Raw genomic sequence first — 22,637 nt, 5'->3', positions numbered from 1 at the left:
GCCACTCTTCGCTTTGCCGTTTTGTTTCAGGATCGTACTAAAATATCCAGGATTCATACCCGTGATCACACAATTGAAGAATTCTTGGTCGTTTGCAGTCCTCTCAAGATCAACGCACACGTTTTTTCGATTGCCCTTCTGTTCAGTAGTAAGGTTTCCAGGCACCATTTTGGCACAAATCTTTCGTATGTTCAAATCATCTATCAAAATTTGTTGTACGGTGAAAGTGTTTAAATTTAACTGTTCACTCATCATCCTTATTGTTACTCGACGGTCTTATCTCACAAGATCCCCCACACGTTCAACGTTTTCGTCAGTTTTTGAAGTTGAAGGTCTCCCTGAGCGAAGTTCATCTTCAACGTGTTCTCGGCCTTCCAAAAATGATTTGTGCCAGCGGAAAACTTGTGCTCTTGATAAGCAATGTTCCCCATAGGTCTGTTTCAACTTTTCAAAAATCACACTCGCGGATTCACCAAGTTTAGCACAAAACTTTATTGCACAACGTTGCTCTAGATCCGATGCTCCATTTCTGTAACACACAACAAAAACACATCTTCACTGATGGTGCTGTCAAAAATAATGTGTTAGCTGTACGGAGTTGTAACTCGGACTGAGGAAGTGGAAGGGATCAACAAACCGGTCTAGTACAGGCCGGTAGACACAACGTTGCCAGATCGTCCGCAGTGTTGCCAGTCTCATTACTTTTCTCACACACCTTGTATATTGTTGTCAAGTTCCAAATTTAAAAGGTTGGCCTATGCATCTTTCCCTAAATTTAACCCGTGTGCGTGGGTTTTGTCGAGGTTCTCCCGTTTCTTCTCACTTTAGTCATTCCACCACTTCATTCATCATCCACGTTTCCTTTAGCCTACCCGTTGGACGTAAAACTTAAAGATTTCATTTCATTTCATTTTCCAAAATTTAACAAAGGTGCGTTACTATCCCCATGCCTTATGAACGAGAAAGGATCTTTATATTTAACTATTAACCATATAACCTGATAAATTCTCAATTAAGGGAATAAAATAGGTCAAAAACCTCCAAGTTTGAAATTTTGGCAATTTTATACACATAAAAGGGAGCAATGTGAGCCACTCAAATTTACAGTGATATATATTTGATTCCTAGAGAACGTTTACTAAATTTTGTTTTTTGACAATTCCCAAATTTAAGGAGTAACCTTATGTACCCCTCCCAAAATTCAAGAAATGGTCCTATGTACCTCTCCCAAAATTTGAGAAGATGGGCCAACGTATCCATTGCCAAAATTTAAAGAGGTGGTCCTAGGTATCCCTAGGTCATTGATTCTGGGCCAGGGATCCAGGAGCACAAATGTGTAATCAACTGGCTCCAATATTACTGTTATACGCAAGAAGAAATTAACAGACAATACTTTACTCAGGTGGACTTCAACTAAGTAAGATCTAATTGGCAGGCTACGGAAGTACTTCAAGCTTTCTGGTTAATTATCTGGTTGGCTCTCAGAATCTGTTTCCCACAATATAATGCTCACTCGCCTCCGCTAAGGCATGTGCTTACTACTATAATATTTCTTACCAAGCCTACCTATCCTAACTTACTACTTCTAACAAACGAAAAGATTCATCTCAATATATTGATGATTTTTTTTAAAAAAAATACAGTTTCTAAGTACTTATTGTTTATTTTCCCAAGTAGCCAGACATAGTTTCAGATTTATGGTCCATATCTCTGGCACTAACATAACATTACTTGTTTCACGCTTGTGGTAAGTATGGGTCAGTAATATAACTGTTATAGTTTCTGGCTTGTGGTAAGAATGTGTCAGTAATATAGCATGTATAGTAGGGTGGGCCGAAAAAATTTTTTTCAGATATTCAGGATTGAGTAGTTATCAAAAGTTGTGCATTGGTACGAAATGAAGCCATGTCAAATATATTGATTTTAAAACAATATTTAACCGGGCCCCCGTGGCCCTAAAGTTCCCAATTTTTTGTTCAAATAAAATGGTTTTAGGTAATAAGAACATTTTACCAGACAATACTATTAATACATAAAATATGAAATACATGGTTTCAATATACGCAAATAACTATTAAGAGCTTAACTAACTTTCATAAATACCATATTAACACACGAAAAACCTTTGTGTTGAGCCCATCTTAGAACTCTCAAACTTTAAGAGAATATCACTTTTTCGCATCTGGATGCAAAATACATAACACTGGCTTTCCGAAGACAGCGCTTACATTGCTGAATTCAAATAAACTAGAAACAATATGGCTGCGAGCCTCTCTTCCTGTATTGTCTTGACTTCGAATTAAGCATATGATTTTGAATTACAACTCAAAATGCAAAACTATCATTAACCCCATTAAGAAATGAGATATACCCCATTAAGAGCCAAATTAAAGAAATTTAAGAACGGTGCTCAGAAGTTATGTGATATTTTCTCTTGCAAATGCTGCGATAGATTAACCTGTAAGTGTGGTAAATCAAATTATATACCGCTTTTGGAGTAGGAGCTCATATTAGATCAGAGAAATTAGAGACAGATGACGAGTCGCAATGTAGATGAAGCAGAAACCCATAGGCTCAAAAGAAAGCATGACACATAGATCGATTATGATGCTACGGTACCAATTACAAGAGGGTTACAATCGTTAGCCTCAGTCCCGTACTTGGAACATACATTAAGCGCTTCCACCCCGAATTCAGACGATGAAGAGTTCACATGGAGCAATCGTTTAGAGAATAAAATCTAAAGTAAACCTAAATAAACAATAGTGAGCCCTAAACAAATGAGTACCGCAAAAGATTTAACAGGTATATCGAATAGGTCGGCTGCTAAAATTGTATCCGCTGTTTTAGAAGATATGAATTTACTGAACAAAACTAAGACAAGGTAGTAGATAAAAACAAAATCCGTACGAAACTAGCAAAAAAGAAAAAGAAAAAGAAAAAAGAAACCGTTTACAGTGTAAAGCTACTAATTTTAAGGGTCTCTATTTTGATGGCCGAAAATACCAAACTATAGTTCTAATTGACAATTGCAATAGGCAAAGCACTGAAGCATATGCGAATTATATCGATTTGACCGATTGGTCAGAAGTAATAGTAACGAAACCTCCAATTTCGGCTAACGTATCAATAGAAGAACCAACCGAAATTATTGTGGAAAAGAGGAGGTTTCAGTTTGTCACGTTCCCCTTCCACACGCAGGCTTTGGAGAAGTGTCTAAAGGTAGTAACAGAAACTTCTTCAGGAGTATGCGGTAGTGCTGCACGAGACGGTTATATTCGCGCAAAACTGGAAGCACGAAAGTATCTACCAAGCTTCGGACATAACTCTCAATATTTTGTTCCGAGATTCCGCTAAGGAGCTTTAAGTAAGAGGAACTCGCTGTGTAGCCATCTCCACGTGATGAGTTCTGCGCTGGTTTGGTGTTTGTTGGTCAATTTTTCAACCTTACCTTATGTATTTGTGTCCGTACTATTATATCTACTAAACACCAATCAGGCGAAGAGCTGCACATCAGATCAGAACATTTAAAATCCTGGGGTCAAGTTAAAGTATTAGGAATCTTAACCAATTTTCTATACATACTTAAAATAATGGTATATATATTAAAAAAAATAATAACACTTTTCGGACCCGCAGGGCCTGGTGAAATATTTTTATCTGCCTCTGTTTTGGGGAAGAAACATAGCATTATACAACTTTTGCACGGTACTCAAACTTAATTTTCTGAAAACAAATATTTCAATAATATTTTCACTACTCACAACCATATTTTTTCAGCATTTACGTTCTTTTGGGCTCCCGGGGCCCGGTTAAATATCTTTTTATCCGGCTCTGTTTTGGTAAGGAAACATGACATTATAAATTTTGCACGGTACTCAAACTTTCTAAAAACATATATTTCAATAATATTTTCACTATTCACAACTATTTTTTTCAAAATTAACGTTCTTTGGGGCCCCCGGGGCCCGGTTAAATATATTTTAATCCGGATGTTTTGCTGAGGAAACATAATATAACATTATACAACTTTTGCACGGTACTGAAACTTAACTTTCTAAAAATATATTTTAATAATATTTTCATTGCTGGCTTTTTTTTTTTCAAAATTACCGTTCTTTCGGGCCCCCGGGGCCCGGTTAAATATCTTTTAATTCGGCTCTATTTTAGTGAAGAAACATAATATTATACAACTTTTGCATGGTACTCAAACGTAACTTTCTAAAAAATATTTCAATATTTTCACTACTCGCAACTATTTTTTTCAAAATTAACGTTCTTTGGGGCCCACGGGGCCCGGTTAAATATCTTTTAATCCGGCTCTGTTTTGCTGAGGAAACATAATATAACATTATACAACTTTTGCACGGTACTGAAACTTAACTTTCTAAAAATATATCTTAATAATATTTTCATTGCTGGCTACATTTTTTTTTTAAATTAGCGTTCTTTCGGGCCCCCGGGGCCCGGTTAAATATTTTTTTATCCGGCTCTATTTTGGTGAAGAAACATAACGTAATATTATACAACTTTTGCATGGTACTCAAACTTAACTTTCTAAAAAATATATTTTAATAATATTTTATATTGCTGGCTATTTTTTTTTTTCAAAATTAACGTTCTTTGGGGCCCCCGGGGCCCGGTTAAATATCTTTTAATCCGGCTCTGTTTTGGTAAGGAAACATAATATAACATTATACAACTTTTGCACGGTACTCAATCTTAATTTTCTAAAAAATTTTTTTTTCGGCCATTTTCGGCCCACCCTAATGTATAGTTTCACGCTTTTGACTGGTGTGTGTGGGAACCATATAGCATTAAATGTGTTTTGAGTTTAGAACTCATGGAATCTTATTGGTATAGTGAGAAGATATTTGGGAAGAGAGAAGTTATTCTATTTTGAGGGAATACTGCTGTTGATGAAAAGATAGAAGTCAACAAAGAAGGAAAGCTAAGATTTGGTGCCTTATTCACATTAGGCCTAACACAAATCACAGCTTAGATACTCTAACTTTATTTAAAGAATCATTTTCCATGATAACTCTTGTTAAAATATATTTAATATTAATAAAATATTTATATTTATATTATTTTGTTAGTTATCTTACTTTCTATCTTTTTGTGTTTATTCCTTTTTGTATTTCTAAGGCTTGAGTTACTTATTGGGCTATAAAATCACTTGATCATTCAAGAATAAGGGAGGTGTTTTAACCGCAACATTTAAATTTGCGCCAATGGAGATGTCAAATAGATTTATTATGAAGGTGTCTACTGTGTGAACTCTCTCCTACCAAAACCGGCATGGTCCTGTAATTCATATTCCTTGAGGGATAGATAGTAACTTCGCTTCTAAATTAAATATTAAGGCCAGTTTGAAATGAGTTTGGGTCATCGAAGTGTAAAGACATAATTTTACAGATCTTTAAACTATCGTTTTTTAAAAAATATTGGGATTGTAAAAAAAATCTTTTTCTTCTTCATTTATGCAGCCTTCTTCCCTGATATTTTATAGTAAAGCACACGCACACACACACACACTTACATACACATACACACAAACAGTGTTTCTTCCAAACATGTTTTGCAGGGACACTGCCCCCTTCCGGAACTCTGAGAGTGCCCCCCGGAGGAGACCAAAATAATACGTCTATAAAACAATAATAAATAGAATAGTACCAGCAGTGCCCCTCCGGAATACTAAGTGTGCCCCCCGGAACATTTATTTTTCTGAAAGAACGACTGCACACAAATCACACGTAACTTTTCCTCTGTGTGCAGTTCTTGAACATTTGACTTTGTGTTGAAATCGGTATTTGTTAAAACGTCAATCAATAATTTTACGACTATAGAGTTTTACTGCTTTTATATACATAATTTGTATGAACACGGTTATCATTTACTATGAAAATATGGTTTTCTTATCTGTAAATGTTGTTTATCAATATTGTTTCAGGGGCAAACGGTGACTCAGTGGTACAGCGCTTACCTCTGATGAGTGGGGTCTCTGGTTCGATCTCCGACCTCGCAAGTTTGTGATGGACAACATCGTGTCTGTAGGTTTGCTCGGATTTAACTCCGTTTACTCCCACATTTTCATTCTAGCAAACTTTTCTATCATCGTTCACTTGCCCTAAAATCATCGTCTCCCTTAGCCTAAAGAGCATTATCATGAGATGTTAAACTGAAATACTTAATTTCATTTTCATTTTATTTTAATATTGTTTTAACTTTAAATTATAGCTGTATCCATACAGAGTCCAGAAAGGAGAAACAAATGAAAATATGTATGATATTGACTGACAAATACCGATTCATTTATACTTCTTACTAGCAAATGCTCCGATGTGTTACTGCGGGCAATACTAGGCGCACGAAATTCGAACAAATAGTACAGACATCCTACTGAACTACTCTTGGAGCAGCTGCAGGTGGGAACACGATAATGTTTGAGACATACCGGCGACTTTTTTGTTTGTGAAAATAACACCTTCCTAACAAAGGAGTAAATAACTTCAGTAGCAATTCTCTACCTAAGTGATAAGACATATCCAACTACAAGAAACTAATACAAGTTACAGTATATATTCATTATAGGGTAATTTTTTATTTTAACAGCTACCAACTAGGAACGGCCAATTCTAGAATTTTTTACTTTCCGAATTCCGGAATAATTCCGAATTCCGGATTTTTTCCGAATTCTATATTTTTTTCGAATTTCGGATTTTTTCCGAATTCCGGAATTTTTCCGATTTTCGGAATTTTCCGAATTCTGGAATTTTTCCGAATTTCGGATGTTTCCGAATTCCAAATTTTTCCCATTTCCGGAATTTTTCCGAAATCCGGAAAGTAAAACATCCGATTCAGAAATACGGATTCCGGAAAATTTTGGCCATCCCTAAACCAAGCACTCGTAGTTAAAACGAAAAAAGGCGACTGATTAAAACGTCAGTTAAGATCAAACTGTCGTCCCAGGGTGTACAAACAAAATATACGAAGACAAAAAAGAAGAATAGCATAATTTCGGGACCACATTAGACAGAGTTATTTCTGAATGAAAATGAAAAGATCGCTGTAGAACTACTGCACATGGAAACATCTAAATATGTAGCATTTAATGTGGTAGGAAATGTTAACTTGAAAAAAACGTTTGTGAAAAATAAAACAGGAGAAATAATTTTAAAAGACAGAAAAGTCCTCATTTTCTATTAACTTCAATTGTTCTATAAGGTACATACAGAACGTGATGCAAAACCAGATAGGTCGAGGTGTATTTACAATGGGTTTTACAATCTGGGCATGAAATTTCAAGTCTAAATCTACTAGACAGATAAGGAAGATTGTTGGATAGTTTTTCGAGACAAAGAAAATAAAGCCTAAATGCCTGTCACCATCTAAAATATTTGGTCTCCATCCAAGAATTGACGATCGGAAATTTCGCGCCCTGGTTCAAAGGGAATTTGTTCATCACAAAATTTTAAGATAATAAACAACTTTTTAAATTGAAATTCTGTAAAAATATATATCTAAGACGCAGTGGTTAAGCAATAGAGCGCCCATTTCTGGTGCGTAGGGATCTCTAGTTGGATCGCAGCTCGCGCCAACTGAGCTTTGTGTTGGATAAACACTGCATGAGTGTTTTTTCGAGGTTCTCCCATTTTCTTCCACTTACATCACTCCACTATTTCTTTCATTGTCATCATCAACACTTCCCTAAACCTCGAAGCATGCCATGGAACATTAAATAAGGGTTTTTATAAAATAAGAAAATTCTTCTAAACTATAAAAGAACTTCAAAAAACTATAAAAAATAGGTACATTTTTCGTCAATATGTAAATGAAAAATGAATTTTTTCGATTATAGAATCATTAATGATTGTCGAAAGAACTGATGGAATGAGAATGTTGGGAGGAAACGGAAGAACCTCGAGAAAACCTTATATCTTTCTTATATTTATAGTCAAGGGAACATCTTATATTGATAGTAGCATTGCCCAATCAAATAATGTGCAATCGATAGGGGAGTGAAGAGAAGGGAGAAATCCAAAAGTTTTACGGACCGACACACAAAAACACAGGTGATACACAGGAAAGAAGGAACTAGAATCATGTGAAGATAGCAATGCAAAAGATACACTGACACAGAAAGAACTTCAAAATGATTAAAGTAATCAAAATGACATTTACACAACAGTATAGTAAGCAATCATTGTACCCACAGACATGCTCAATAACATCATATGTAATGCAGTGTTGCCATCTGAGCACAAAATGAAGTTGTTAGATGCTAGAACCATATCTGTGAAGTCATTATGTACAGTGTTGCTAACATTTGAAGATAGGCATATATGAATTCCTACATGAATCTCGGTTGTAGAAGAGTACATATAGTATCAACACACTGCGGACTGCTTTATCAACAGCAACTCTGAAAAATTGACTACCAATAATGTGTGAAGTGATACAAAATTACGTGCATGAGAAAAGTAAGCCTGCTAATCAATTGTCAATCCAAGAGCATGCATCATTTCAGTTTTGTGTGTTGTGTTTGATACTATTCTGATTTTCCACTTGGGCAAACCTACTTCGACACTGTGCTTCGTCCCTTTTTTTCGTACTTCAGTGATTATATTCTTGTTTATGGTCTCATATTTTGGTTTTAATTAGTTTGAATCTTGTACTGTATGTTCTCTTCTAAATCCGAGATTCATATAGAAATTCATATAGACCTATTTTCAAACGTTGGCAACACTGTGCATCATGACTTCACAGGTATGGTTCTAGCATCTAACAACTTTATTTTGTGCTCAGTTGGTAAGACTGCATTACATATGATGTTATTGAGCATGTCTGTGCGTACAATGTTTGCTTACTATACTGTTGTATAAATGCCATTTTGATTACTTTAATCATTTTGAAGTTCTTTTTGTGTCAGTGTATCTTTTGCATTGCTATCTTCACATGATTCTAGATCCTTCTTTCCTCCGTATCTCCTGTGTTTTTGTGTGTCGGCCCATAAAACTTTGGATTTCTCACTTTTCTTCACTCCTCTATCGATTGCACATTGTTTGATTGGGCAACGCTACTATCAATATAAGATGTTCCCTTGTTAGACACGATATAGTCCACCTCAAACTCATCTAGTCTGGGTCCTAACTAGGGTCCTCTCACACCATAGATGTTTTACCACTGAGCCACTGTGCTCCTATTCTTCAGGTGTAGTTCATATCGTCATATCAAAAGCCAATATTCGACTATATTTTATTGATAGAGTACTGTTATTTATACATGCATACGTGCTATTGGGTTATTTTTATTAGTAGTAATTTAGTAGTCACTTCGTGGGGGCCACGGTAGCTCAGTAGTAGAGCGCTTACCTGTGGTGCGTCTGGTCCCTGGTTCGGTTCCTGGCCAAGTAAGTTTGTGGGGGACAACATCGTGTTCGTGGGCTTTCTTGGGTACACCCGTTACCTCCCACTTTCTCATTCCACCAATTTTTCCATCATCATTCACTTGCTTTAATCACCAACTCTTTTAGTGTAACAGGCACAATCGTGGAACCTTGTGTTTATGCACAACAGAGGGTTATTGCTTTTCATAATTTAGCCAACTAATATCCTTCAATTACTGTACGTTTTAGTGTGTAAAAAGGCCTGTTTGTTATCAAGTGTTACGTATGCCCTTTTATGAAATGAGCGGCTCGGGCGAACATAGTGATATGTCACATTTTCTAACTTTCAAGTACATTTGAAAAGAAGACTGACCATTCCCATGCAATAACACATACCAAACAAGCTTCTCCTGCCATCTACAGGCACATTCCCAAAATTAAACTACCTACATACTGTTCTATGATTCGATCCCAACCTGTCCCACCTAATAACTTAGTTTCACCGGCAATGGTGCTTTTAGCATTATGTTCGTCCGAGCTGCTCAAGTAAATCAATACACAAATCATCTAATTAAATGGAGAACAATTGTTGCATTCAAAACAAATGTAACATCCAACACTACACGCAGAACTGGTTAGCGATTGTTCGCTTTTGGAGTAGACCCTTGACTTCTATTCTTTGTGAAGTATTATTTAGGGTCAATTGTTCCCAAACTTTTTTGACTAATGACAAACTATCACTGAACACCCAAAGCATCATTCACTTGTTTCATTTTCAATCAATAATCATATGAATTATAGTAATGTAAGACTATGTTAGAGAACTTGAGGAAAGGCTGTGAAGAATATGGGATGAAAATGGATGTTCGAAAGACGATTGGAACGAAGTGGTCGGTGTCAAATATACAAGTAGAAGAGGAAAAATAGAACAGGCGACTATTTTTCTATACCTGGGTAGTATTATTAGTGATAATATGAAATGTGAAGATGAAATAAAAGCAACGATAGGAATGGGGAAAGGAGCCTTTATAAGGAAGAAAAGTCTATTTTGTGAGACCTTGAATAAAGATTTGAGAAAAGGACTCATAAAATGCTTCGTGTGGAATATTGTTCTGAAAGGATCAGAAACATGGACATTACACAAAAATGATGAAAAACGATTGGAAGCATTCGAAATGTGGGTGTGGAGAAGAATGGACAGAATTAGCCATGTCGAGAGGAAAAACGAATGAGAGGATGTTAGAAATAGTTTATTTATTTTTTCTCCTTAGAAACTATCAGTGCATGGCCTTGTCAGAAAATAAGAGGGACTTGTGGGGGAGAGAAAGAGAACAATTTTGGACATTGTTAAGAAGAGGAAGAGAACTTGGTTGGGACATTGGCTAAGAAGGAACTATATCATGAGGGACGTGTCAAAGCGTAAGGTGGCAGAAGAAAAAGGGAGAGGGCGAGGGAAACTACAATTAATGGACGATATCGAAACGGAAAAATCGTACCGGTACTTAAAGAGGTTAACGGAAGACCGTAGAGCATGGAGGTTTGGGTACAAAACCTCGCGGCCAGAACCTCGCGGCGACAACCTCGCGGACCAAAACCTCGCCTGGCCAAAACCTCGCCTCCCAAAACCTCGCGGCCCAAAATCTCGCCACGCCGAAACCTCGCCTGGCCAAAACCTCGCCGCCCAAAACCTCGCGGGACAAAATCTCGCCGGGCCAAAACCTCGCCGCCCAAAACGTCGCGGGCCAAAATCTCGCGGAGCCAAAAGCTCGCCTGTCCAAAACCTCGCCACCCAAAACCTCGCGGGCCAAAATCTCGCCGGGTCAAAACCTCGCCCCAAAATATCACCATACCCAAAATCTCGCCTGACCGAAATGTAAATGTTCCAACAGATGATAAGGATGACGGTATAAAAGACGCTGTTTCAGAAGAAGTATCACGGGTATTTGACCAAGTCCTGCGATACCATATGAAAATTCTGTTTCTGTATTAGAGGATTTCAATGTAAAGGTAGGGCGACAGGATGTTTTTAAACTAGTTATAGAGAAAGAAAGTCTGCATAAGGAAAGTAATGACAACTAACGAGGTTAGTTTCGTGAACTTCGGAACATCAAAAAACTTAAAAATCTAATAATATTTATGAAAGTATGAAATAACATATGAGTTTTTACGACGTCCCTTGATTATGTGCTATAGGTTAAAGGAGACGTAGATGACCAGGATGAAGGAAATGATCGAATAAAGAAAGTGGGAGGAAACGGGAATAACCCTAGAAAGCCCACGCACACGATGTTTTGTATCTTCTTTTTCTTCTTCTTCTTCTTATTATTATTATCATTATTATTTGTAATGTGGAATTGCATATTAGGAAACACATTGGGTAAATTTTAAAGAAAAGTTTCATTCGCGGCGAGGTTTTGGCCCGGCGAGATTTTGGGCGGCGAGGTTTTGGCCCGGCGAGATTTTGTCCCGCGAGGTTTTGGGCGGCGAGGTTTTGGCCACGCGAGGTTTTGGGCGGCGAGGTTCTGGCCAGCGAGGTTTTGGCCCGGCGAGATTTTGTCCCGCGAGGTTTTGGCCGGCGAGGTTTTGGCCACGCGAGATTTTGGGCGGCGAGATTTTGGCCACGCGAGGTTTTGGCCCGGCGAGATTTTGTCCCGCGAGGTTTTGGCCGGCGAGATTTTGGGCGGCGATGTTTCGGCCGCGAGATTTTGTCCGTATACCAGCATGGAACCTTCTCATTTCCGGCAAGTGACCTTCCAATATTGGCAGAACACCTATAATGATGATAAATTTGTTGACCCTACGTAGTGCTTAACATTGTTGCTGCCGCTGGGGGTGTTGAGTGTTACAGTTTGTCTCAAAACGGATTGTAATTGATTAACGCTTCATGACTTTCTAAAATTCTAAAATTTCGCGACACACTTTATGTGACTGAGTGACATACCAGTGTGCTGCAGCACACCAGCTGTGGATTACTGTATTTCATGGATTTAATTTTATATTGCTCATGTGCTAGCGTATTCCTCAAAGGAAAAAGATCTAAAATTTCAAATGTATTTTGAAAAAGGTATCGATAACTGAGGTGTGCATTTGCCTATTTCTTATGCAACCATGCTTCACTGAGATGTATTGTTGGTTGCCAAAGAAGTAGGGGAAGTGAAACCAAGAAGGAAGATCTTTCGTTTATGCCAATAGTGCGCTTGGTTCAAGTTTTAAATGAGATTTTAAACCTAATTTGATTACGCTGCATCCAAATGGAATTATTTTTAAACATATCTGTCCATGAGATCGCATAAAAATAGCCTCAAAAAATTGAGACAATTGAACTACGGCTAATGTCAACAATGGTAAAAGTGCCGACCCTTGGATAAATTTGTAATTCCGCTTTTTATAATATAATTACAGAACACTGAATTCAGTGGAACTATCTTTAAACATATTTGTTCATGAGATGACGAGAAAACTGACCTCAGAATTCGGATATTTATATTCATACCTATGGACCTCATAAACGGGAGCATTTAAAAATATATAATAATTGTATTGGATTCATCGTCCCCAAATTATTATAAAAAGAAGGCCAAATAAAAATTAGTCCAACCGTGGGTACTTTTACCATTGGAATGAATTGTAGTTTTTTTTTATTCTGTAAAGGGAATCAGTCCAATTGGTTCACTTAGATTGGTGTTCTTTTTCCTCAGTACGAAGAAGATATGAAACGTTGAACTATAAATTGTTATGCAATCCGAACTGCATGAGCGACCATCGTGAATTGAACCCAAATCTCTCAAATAAAGACGAACTATTTAGCCATAAAGGAACCCCCTGGGAATCAACCCGACATCAGTCCCCGGTTCATCCAACTTACGTTTTTCTTTATATTTACAGCTATAATAATTTGTTTTGGAAAAATGACTAGACTAAAATATAAATGATAACTTTTATAGGACGATCTGGTTTTTAATCTAATTTTTATAAGATATACCGGTTTTTAGTATAGATTTTTCATAGTATATGCCAGTTTTAGGTAAATTTTTATAAGATAGTTCGGTTGTGTTTAGCCTAATTTTCATAAGGTATGCTGGTTTTTAGTGTAAATTTTCATTAGAATATGTTGTTAAATTTTATAGGTTGATCCAGTTTTTCGTGTAACTTTCATAAGGCAAAAGGATTTTTAGTGTAAATTTTTGTCATATGCCAGTTCTTAGGAATTTTTAATAAGATGTCTGGTTTTTAGCCTAATTTTCATGAGCCATGTAAGTTATGCCGCTTTCTCGTGTAAATTTTCATTAGGATATGCCGGTCTTAGGTAAAATTTTATCGGGTGATCCAGTTTTTCGTCTAATTTTCATAAAGTAAACGGTTTTTTAGTGTAAATTTTCATATTATACGCCGGTTCTTAGGTAATTTTTTACAAGATGTCCTGGTTTCATCCTAATATTCATAAAGTATGCCGATTTTAGTGTAAATTTTCATAAGATTTGGCGAGCTTTAGTGAAATATTTATAAGGTGTGGCGGTTTCTAGTGTACATTTTCATAATGTGTAGCAGATTTTAGTGTAATTTTCATTCGGTGAGCAGCTTTACGAGTCTGAAAATCTGAGAGCCCTAGATAAGGTGAAAAGACAAATAGCGAATAGGGAAAATGATACAACTGATAAATGATATATAAACGAATAGTAAGGAAGATTTAGGATTAATGTGAAAGAGAAAAAGCACTGCTGAAAGTAATTTAAAATAGAAAACAAATTTGTTTGGATATGATGGAGAAAACGAGAATGGTTAGCTGAAGATCTTAAATAGTGCATGGAAGCTTTCAATTTTATAGCAAGAGACCTCGTAGTACAGCAGAATACATAGAGTAATAATGATGATAGAAGCATCTTTGCAGGTATTTGACTCACTGTAAAGAATGGCTGAAGTATCACACGTATCACACGTATTAGGACTACGAGATGAAGGTTGAGATTGTCCCGTCTTCAAATAGATGTCATGAAAGTAACGTCTCGTCTCTGAAAGTATATCTGTTTGTATGAGAAGATTTCTGTCTCCACTTGGTTCATGGGTAACCTCAATATGTCTATCTTCAAATACATAAGTGGAGTACATCTTTTATGGCAAGTTGCAAATTTACAGACAATGTAATAACTTCATGCAAAAGCTAACAAAGAAGCTGTAGCACATCAGTGATAAAGTGCTCACTTCTTGTGCGCAGGGTACCTGGTTCGATCCTAACTTGTGCCAAGTGACTTTATACGTAAGTATACTCCGGGTTCTCCAACTTTCTTCATTCCACTATTCCGTTCATTACCATCATCATCACTGTCCCCTTTAGCCTCGAAGTATATATAGGGTTGCCACAAAATCCCGTTACACCTTTATAAATGCTAATGTATGATGGGGCACCTGCCCATTATGTCCATGCCGTACGCAAATATCTCACAGAAGTCTTTCCTGGGCGTTGGATGGGTCGTGGTAGTACGGATCTAGACGCACCGCTTGCCTGGCCACCACAAAGTCCAGTCCTCACCACCTGTGATTATGTCCTATGGGGGTTCATAAAGAGTATCGTGCACAAAACCGTTACGTTACCACTGTCGAACTGACAGAAACTGTGAAACAAGCTATCAGTCGAGTTACATTTGCAACGTTGTGTAAAATGTCGCACAAAACCTGGCGGCGTATTATCCTTTGTCATGAGAATGACAATCAACAGACAGATACTTTGGAGATTTAATGTTTCCCATTCTTAATAAAACTTCTCGCAAGCATTGTTTGTTCATGTCATTCAGTTCTTTCCTCCTAGTTATTTACGCACGTTTAGTGGTTTATGTTACTTATTTTCAGGGGTAACACGACTTTGTGCCCACCCTGTACACGGACGTTAAACTTAAAAAAAATAATGAAAATCATCGAAAACGGAAACTAATGAAAAAATAAATTGTACTTTACTGCAGATATGCAGTGTGAATGAAGGTTCAGCATCCTGCAAAAGTGTATATCTACTCTTATTTGTTGGTTTTTTGATAACTTTTAAAAAAACAAGCCATTTTGATTGCAATATATAACTAATAAATTACGCAGAATCACATGTCTTCTACATCAAACAATAATATAATATCCACTTAATCCGTTTGTTACCAAGTTGTCCATTAAAATAATATTTAACGTTCTGTTTTACGTCCAATACATACGTTCCACTGGCCAGTGATTCCGAGCTTTTTTCTTTGAGTGACAACAAACTTAACTCAATGCGCACAACCAGGGCCTCAAAATTAATCCCAAATTATTATTAAAATGGTCACGGTATAAAAAATAAAATGTGTAATGTACAGTCTAAACTTTAGGCCTCCTGTACGGTATGAAATTTACCCGATCCTGTCCTCAACGGGGCTCCGCGGCACCTTAGAGTGCCGCAACACTAATGTTGGAAATCGGTTCTATAGGCTAAAGAAGATGGATTAACGACAAAAAATTACTGTGAAAGAAACATGAAAATGTGGAAGAAACATGAGAACTCGCAAACGTGAATGTTTTCCACCACAAAATTCAAATGACTAGGGATCGAATCAGTGATCCCTCGCCCCAGGAGTCAATGCTCTGCCACTGAGCTACCGTGCTCTCTAAACTAATATGTAGGAGTAAGATTTTTACTGTAGATTGTACACATATGCATTAACACAAGCAATATATATATTCACATAAACATTTTTTCGATTTACAAATATTTAACTTTTTTGTCAAAATTATATTTTACTGTATTTTAGCTCAGGATACTGTATTATCATAATAACAATAAGATAAAGATTCCCTGTCTAAGTGTGTGTGTGTGTGTGTGTGTGTGTGTGTGTGTGTGTGTGTGTGTGTGTGTGTGTGTGTGTGTGTGTGTGTGTGTGTGTGTGTGTGTGTGTGTGTGTGTGTGTGTGTGTGTGTGTGTGTGTGTGTGTGTGTGTGTGTGTTTCCAGATTTCAGTTTATTGTGAGCTCCTAAATATCACCATCATGATTGGTACCCTTTACAACGGTATGCATGATACGAAGTTGAATTCCTGTTGGGGGGTCTTAGTCAAGATTTATTTGATGTTTCTACAGCTACGTAGAGACAGATTTCATATTGAATAAAAAGATAGATTTAATATTGGATCGGTCAAGAAAGACGGAAAGAAGACCGGTGCAAGTTTTTGCGTTGAGTGCACTAAACCAACGTGTGTCAAACTCTTTACAAGTGGGAACTACTTTTATTATTCAGAAGGTTCCACAGACATCAATATTATTTTTTTTAGTTTAACGTCTCACGAATACATGCTGATGTTAAGGCAGACAATGTCGATGCGGTGGATGATAATGTTGGAATAATGAAAGTGATGGGGGAAACAGTAGAATCCCGACAAACCCGCGTAAACGATGTTTGTCCATCATATGCCGTACTTGGTGCGAGTTGGGATCGAACCAGAGATCCACATGCCAGAGTTGTGTGCTGTATCACTGAGCCACTGCGTCCCCACAAATACTCTTGTCCCCTTCGAAAAAAAGTATTAGTTCTCTTTTTAATCTTTTGGGGGTTTACACGTATACTTACATTTTAAAACCAATACTAATAAAAATTGTCAAATTTTGTTTTGCTATTACTAGAAGAAAATGCTAATAGTATTTTTCTTAAGAGTCTTCATCCCGGCGAAATTAAAATACCGCTAATTTTACAGTAATTATGTGATATCATCAAATAGATAAAAGATAATTGAAATATGGAACAAGAGCGCCCTAGACAATATTATTTTGCGTGAGGTACCGTTATCACAAGTCACCTAGTGGCTTTCCGTTTTCAGCTGTTTAGAAACGCGAAAATAAATGCCGATTTTCAAAATGGCTCGAAATCGAAAGCAGATAAGTGAGTCGTGATAATGGTTTCTCATGTAAAATATTATTGTCTAGGGCGCTCTTGTACCACATTTCGATTATCTTTTATCTATTTGAAGATATCACATAATTACTGTAAAATTAGCGGTATTATAATTTCGCCGGGATGAAGACTCTTAATAACAGAAGTATCAAGAATATTTTATAATAATACATCTTTATAAACTATTATAATCAGTGCCGGCCCTAGGCAATTGGACACCCCTGTAATGGTATCATTTGCCGCCCCATTTTCTCCAGAAAGACCAAATTTTAAAAGCAACGATTTTAAGTATGCTACCCCATCATGAACAACGAAGGGGAGGGAAAAAGCACTCGCACTCAGAAAGGCCTAAACACTAAAAATACAAACTTCTTTTGTCTGTCTGTTTCTTTAAATAACAATCTATTATGTTAGTCAAAGGTAAAGCAAACACACCTGTAAAGGAAGGATGGTAATCCCTCTTTATATAATTCAATATCGAGCTTCAATCTCAATATATCAGTTTGCAATTCCAGTGCAACTAGCTCTCTTGTCTTTATTTCTTGAGTTTCCTTATACATGTTTTTTTTTTGTTTGTTTTTTTTTTTAGAAAAACTTGTTTCCACGTTCAATGATAAGGAACTTGTTTGTGACAAAGACAATACTATTTTCATATTTAAAAAACTGTAATAACTAACTAAATGAAACAGGTATTCACTACTGTTCGAGAATTGAGTCCTTGTATTTGACTACAATCAAGAAATTTATGCTGGGATTTGTTTAGACTATTTGCTTTAGCGCTGATTATGTAACCTTAAACTAATGCGACCTAAACATGATTTATGAATGTAGTATTCAAATAGGACATATAGTAAATTTAACTATCATCATCATGAGGTCCGTTTCCAACAAGAAATGTTTGTTTTAAATAATACAGTTATGACAGATTTTGCCGTCCCGAGCAAATGCACCTGTTCACAAATGTTAGAGTTGACCCTGATTTTATATATATATATATATATATATATATATATATATATACTTTGTTAAATTGTACAATCTGATATTTGTATAATCTAAGTATATCTCTTTGAGATTCTAAATTAAAGTATATGATAAGCAATTCATTTGAATCTTTCTTCCTTTCTTAAACTAATGTGCAATCTAAGACAACCTAAATGGCCTCAAGGATTGCCTTAATCAGAGGATCATAGTTAGAGGAATGCTGCACTAAATAATTGGGTCTTGTGCCTGGAATACAGCATAAAAGTTCGTATTATTGTTATTATTATTATTATTATTATTATTATTATTATTATTATTATTATTATTATTATTATTATTATTATTATTATTATTATTATTATTATTATCTAGGTTGCGGGAGTGTGCTATAATCTAACTCTGTTGGAAAAGAAATAGGTGGTGACAGTTTATCTTCGTCGATGCCTGTGGATACGCCAACGGCAATGGAGTATTCAAGACCCAGGACGAGCCCAGCCTACATTATTAGAAGTCGTATATTTATAACCTATTTGTTGCACAAGGGCGCGAAATAGTAAAATTCAAGCGCAAAATAATAATAATAATAATAATAATAATAATAATAATAATAATAATAATAATAATAATAATAATAATAATAATAATAATAATAATAATAATAATAATAATAATAATAATAATTTCGTTCCTTATACTCAGATGTAGCTTAGATTGTAATTAAAAACTATTTAGTGAAACAGGAAAAATATAGAATAGTTGTCAATCTTCACGAAGGGACGAAACGAGGAAATAGCAAGGAAACAAAAGCACAAAAGCTCAGTTGGTACAACATTGGGTCGAACCAGGGACCCCATGCATCAGAGGTAAACTGTCTACCACTAACCCACCGCGGACTCCGGCAAATCAAATCTTTCGTTATCTATTGTATAAACATGTTAGCTTCTGGTAGTTATCGATAGAGGTTACGCCCTTCGTTCGGGGAAGATTTTTGTTTTGCATCTGACTTTACTTGAAGGTTTGTGTAACTCTACTTTCTAGGATGAAATCTCTATTGTTTGATAAGTATGTATAAAAAGAAAACAGGTTGTTTTTTTTCTTTCTCCTTTTAATTTAACGTTCCATGGTTAGGCTCCGAGAGTAAGAAGACAGTAATGATGGTAAGGAATGAAAATGATGAAATGAAAGTGGTAGGAAACGGAAGAACCTGAGAAGAGGTATGCATACGGTTTCTGTACATCACAAAGTTTACTTAGCGCGAGCTGGGATTGAACTAGGGACCCCATGCACCAGAAAGGAGCTCGATCACTAAGTTGTCGCTGTCCAAAAATTGGCCTTTGGTGTAAGTTCTTATCTTACATACTTTTCTCTTTTCCTTTCAACGCTTACAAACCAAAGTGGTACGGTAGCTACGTAATAGGGAGCTCACCTCTCGTGCGAGGAGTCCCGTATTTGATTTCCGGCCATATTAGAGTAAGGTGAAGATTATATCCATGTTTTTTTTTCGGTTTTTCCCCCCACAGTATTCTCATCCGGCAAATTCTTTGAAAATCATTCACTTTGTATGGGGTGTAAGAGGAGCTCCCTTGAGAGTGTCCAAATGCCAACCTCACTTACTGATAGTGTACCCCGGATGCTGTGTTCATTGTAATGCAGGCTAATGAGGCTCTGGCGACAGGTGATACTAGGATAAATATGTTATAATGAGCAAGGGTGGGGATGATGATTTTTGGGTTCTTTTTGTTTATGGCAATCTGTATTAGTGCAATTCGGTGTTGATCGTGACGGGGACGAATGGCCTCGATGCTCACGTCCCCATTAAAAACTATTACTACTACTACTACTATTATTATTATTATTATTATTATTATTATTATTATTATTATTATTATTATTATTATTATTATTATTATTAATAATAATAATAATAATAATAATAATAATAATAATAATAATAATAATTGCTTTCATTAATCATCCATCTCACATTTAATCTATAGGTTATAACCGTGTAACCGTGGGATGTGAAACTACCTGTATATTCTTATGAAACAAGGAACAAAGGAATCGATAAATCATTTTGATATAAAAATCGAATTCCCATCTCGACTAACTCTAACTTTCCTATTCAGTGAGTTAAAGAAGCGTAGTCAGTGAAAAAAAAAAGAAAAAACTCTGACGCAAAAATTCGTTATCTGGTGTTTTCTGTACTTATTTATAGAGTAATATAGTTTTCTTGACTAAGAAATAAAGGTCGAAAAAAAAAAACTTTTGTATTTGCAACTAGCAAATTTAAAACCATAGTCTAACATCTGTTGAGAGACAGTAAATTCAGAAAGGTCATGTGTAAAATGGAAGAAGTGAAAAAAAAGGAATAAACACATTATCATTAAAACAGTGTGTGTTTTGCAGTTTCTCCCACCCACAATATACATGGAAGTTACCCGCATAATGGTTACTAAAGTTCGCCAGTTCCTCCCACACATAACACTCTGAGTAGGAAGAGCGGATAGACGTAAGGGCATAGTAACGGTTCTCAAAATCCATTTTCATTAAGTAAATCAGAGTTAATAACAATATGTAATTTTGAACTTAAAACAGAAAAGTACAATTGTAACAGGAAAATTATTATTTATCAAGAAGATATTGCTAATTAAAGACAGATAATAATTTATAATACTATAAGATAGGTGCTTTTCGATTACAGTTAGCGCGTAATCCGCAATAATAAATATGGTAAATGTATTAAATTGATTTAAACCACAATAATAAGTAAATACATTTAAAAAAGTACAAAATAATAAAATGGCATTTGTCGTTTACTAACCTTTGGAGTTTCCCATGTAGCCAAGGTCAGCCCAATCTTGGTCCCACGGGATACTAAACGAAGTAGACAATAATAATAAGTAGAAAATATCCACCAAAACTGGAAATTTAAGTTGATTGGAGCTTATATGCTCCATGAACGTAGAAACACCATTTCACTCGCGATATATTCTCGTGCACTATCTTCCATGTTTGATCCGAACTAATAAATTTATCCAAAATAAAATAAAAAAAAACACACGCACTCAATCACAGAAAAACCAAAGTGCTTTTGCTTTTAAAATAATAATAACCGGTTCATTAATCTATTCTAGTGTTGCCAGGCCTTTTTAATTTTTTTTCTCAAAAAATCGAAATTTAAAAACCACTGGATAGTTTGAGCCTACACATGTATACAAATGTAACACACTTTGGATTTTATTTTTAAAACAGAATACAACCTGATAAAGATGGGAATTGATTAACAGAAACAAACGCACGTGTACATTATCTTATCGTGCTAACAGCAAAATTGAAACTAAAAGAAAAATTTTACAATTATTCTGAGTGTAGAAAAAAAAGATATTATATACAACACGCAATCTAAACAAAGAAAAGATTATTTTTCTATTATTTTATTGCCTTTGCCTCTTTTTATTTTAAAAAACTTTGTCTAAATGTTGGTTCTGTTTTTTCTTATCTAATGGTTCGGTCGACAGCCCGTATGGATTTTTTGTTTTGTTTTTTTTTTTTTTATCTTTTTAAATATCAGTGGGCGAGCGACCAGGCTGGTTAGGTCTGTTGCTATCAGCTGGTTCACAAAACGGGGTTTAATTCACTGCAACGATTGACAGGAAACATGGCTGCTTCCCGACACAAAGCACACGTCTTCAGACACACAACACCAGCACACACCACTAGTATATCTCTCTCACTGCAGACACAGCTCGGTGAGATAGATCGCTACAAGGGAAGTCACTGGACGAATTAAGGGGGAAAAGTAAGTTATAAAAAAAACCGAAAGACGTTTCGTTGGAAAAAAAAACTCGCTGCGTTTGGTCGATGCGTTTAAGAAAAGGAACGGTTTCTAGAGGACACCACCATCTCTACTGTAGCAGCGTTCATTTGTTTCGTTTCTGATTCCAGAAATCCCCACCACGGACAGGATCGAACTTTTCCCAATGCAAGACTGGCTTCGGCTGCAGTGGCCGGGGGTACACATGTGGCACGGAAACTTCTCTCCTGAATTACCCGGGGCCTTGCGAGAAGGATCAGGCGCGCGGGGCACACACGGGCGTTGGGGGAAGGGGAGGAAACCAAAACGCTAGGACGAGGGGAGAGCGCAGAGGCGCGTAGGCGGAGCAAATACAGCGACTGCGCTCTTTATCGATCTTCGCCTTGGACGGACCAGCTATCATCGTTGCGAGATAGCTACACACAATCGTACAGGAAAACAATAATTTTGCTTCGTTTTGTGGAAATTAAAACAGATATAATCACTAAAAAGTGTTAAAGACACACTTTATACATAATTATAGAACCATTATGATCGTACTATGCAAAAAGA

General features: G+C 36.2%; 1 protein-coding gene across 2 annotated transcripts in view; it reads right to left on the bottom strand.

Moving 5' to 3' along the window:
* LOC145684407 (regulator of G-protein signaling 20-like) overlaps positions 1–22,328 on the bottom strand; it is a 560,986-nt gene extending 538,658 nt beyond the window's left edge. The window contains exon 1 of one of the 2 annotated variants that reach the window (XM_081756725.1): positions 21,093–22,328. The gene's annotated coding sequence lies outside the window, so the exon portion shown is untranslated. The remainder of the gene's footprint in view (positions 1–21,092) is intronic. The other variant, XM_081756735.1, reaches the window with a different exon arrangement.
* Between the last annotated feature and the right edge of the window lie 309 nt (positions 22,329–22,637).

The sequence above is a fragment of the Thermobia domestica genome, chromosome 1 (assembly GCF_964235325.1).
Source record: "Thermobia domestica chromosome 1, izTheDome1.hap1.1, whole genome shotgun sequence".
Taxonomy (NCBI): domain Eukaryota; kingdom Metazoa; phylum Arthropoda; class Insecta; order Zygentoma; family Lepismatidae; genus Thermobia; species Thermobia domestica.
The sequence above is the reverse complement of the archived record's forward strand: the minus strand, read 5'-3'. Positions and strand labels throughout refer to the sequence as shown.